The sequence below is a fragment of the Rutidosis leptorrhynchoides genome, chromosome 8, assembly GCF_046630445.1.
Source record: "Rutidosis leptorrhynchoides isolate AG116_Rl617_1_P2 chromosome 8, CSIRO_AGI_Rlap_v1, whole genome shotgun sequence".
Taxonomy (NCBI): domain Eukaryota; kingdom Viridiplantae; phylum Streptophyta; class Magnoliopsida; order Asterales; family Asteraceae; genus Rutidosis; species Rutidosis leptorrhynchoides.
Genome location: NC_092340.1, coordinates 365051494 through 365053438, shown reverse-complemented (window position 1 = coordinate 365053438; position 1945 = coordinate 365051494). Strand labels below are relative to the sequence as shown.

The window sequence follows — 1945 nt, the reverse complement described above, 5'->3', positions numbered from 1 at the left end:
TAATGGTTTGATCAAAGAGTTGGACACTCATCTCTGTTGGACTTGACTCACCTACTCCTAATCTCTTATATAATGAAAGAGGCATAACACTCACACTCGCACCTAAATCTGCTAGTGCATCATAAATGACACAATCACTAAGTAGACAAGGAACAATAAATTCACCCGGATCACCTAACCTGGTGGAGGTTTTGGTGGAACTGTCTTTACCGGGTTTATCTTTACGGTTTTTGTTTCTTGTACTTTCTTATTCTTCTTATTCTTTCCAGAGGTATCACAAACGTTATTACCTATTACTTGCTCATACTCAACTCCTTTTCTTGGAAACGGGATGGTTAGTCTGTATGGTGCCACCACTGGATTTACATACTCGGGTGGTGGTGGTGTTGTAACTTCTTCATTGTTACTCACATCCAAAACCTTCCCATCTTCTGATGCTGGTTTTTCAGAATTTGTTGAAACCATATTAACATTCTCATTCCGAGGATTTACTTCAGTATTACTCGGTAGCTTTCCTTGTTCCCTCTCACTCATCATGCTAGCAAGAGTACCTACGTGTTTTTCTAGATTCAAAATGGAGGCTTGTTGAGTTCTTAATGACTGATCAAACCTCTCATTTGTTTGGGTTTGAGATGTAATAAATTGTGTTTGAGATTTCATTAGCTTTGCCATCATTTCTTCTAGATTTGGATTTTTCTCTTCGGTTTGTTGTGGTGGTTTATACAAGCTAGGTCTTTATTGATTGAAAGTGTTGTTTTGAGTTGGTTGGTTATTCGGACCTTGTTGGTTGTACTAGTTATTGTTAGGTCCATTTGGATTGTAAAGAATATTTTGATTTCGATTGAAGTTCGGCCTTGGAGGTTGATAATTATTTTGATAATTATTTCCCGGCCTTTGGTTCATGTAGGAAACATTATCACGTTGTTCCATCGTTTGCTCGATGTGACAATCTTTCATTAAGTGTGGTCCACCGCATTGCTCACAACTGATTCGTATTGCGTGAATATCTTTAGTCATCTTTTCCATTCGTCTCTCGAAAGCATCTATTTTTGCGAAAACGGAATCAAAGTCATGGCTAGATTGGCTCTAGCCACTTTAGATGAACGAAAAATATCTTTTTCTTGGTGCCACTCATGTGAGTGGGAGGCAGTGTTATCAATAATTTTGTGAGCTTCAGTTGCCGTTTTTTTCATAATGGAACCACCAGCTGCTATGTCGATGTCTTTTCGTATAGTGATATCACATCCTTGGTAGAATATTTGTACTATTTGATAAGTGTCTAAACCATGTTGAGGACATCCTCTCAACAATTTTCCGAATCTTATCCACGCCTCATATAGAGTTTCATTTAGCTTTTGTGTGAACGTAACAATTTCTCCTTGAAGTCTCACGGTTTTAGATGCCAGAAAGAATTGTTTAAGAAATTTTTAAACTAAGACATCCCATGTATCAATCGCCCCTTCAGGTAACGATTCTAACCAATCTTTGGCTTCTCCCTTTAAAGTCCAGGGAAACAACATGAGATAGATCTGTTCATCCTCAACTTCTATGATTTTGAATAGAGTACAGATCCTATTAAAGGTTCGAAGATGTTCGTTTGGATCTTCTTTTGGCGTACCACTATATTGGCATTGATTAGTTACCATGTGTAGAATTTGTCCTTTCATTTCCTAATCTGGCGCATTAATGTCTGGCTTAATAATGGCGTGTCCTTGGCCAGTGTGTGTGGCTCTCATTCGGTTTTCCATACTTAGAGGTTCTGTTACTTCCATAATTGAATTTATTGAATACGAATCACTAGAGAATTCTGATTTAACGGTTTGTGGTTCAGGAGGAAGGATTAGTGGTTCAGGATCTTGGAATTGTCCTTGAATATCCTCCGGGTTCTCACTTATGAAGTTGGGTTCAAAAAATGGATTATCGGAAATTTGAATTGGAGTACTTG

The 1945-nt window shown here is 38.0% G+C and overlaps 1 non-coding gene across 1 annotated transcript; it reads left to right on the top strand.

Annotated features, from left to right (window-relative positions):
* The first annotated feature begins 1281 nt into the window (after positions 1-1281).
* LOC139865202 (small nucleolar RNA R71) lies at positions 1282-1388 on the top strand. Its single transcript, XR_011764721.1, has one exon. It is a non-coding gene; the product is annotated as a small nucleolar RNA R71 (small nucleolar RNA).
* The last annotated feature ends 557 nt before the right edge of the window (positions 1389-1945 follow it).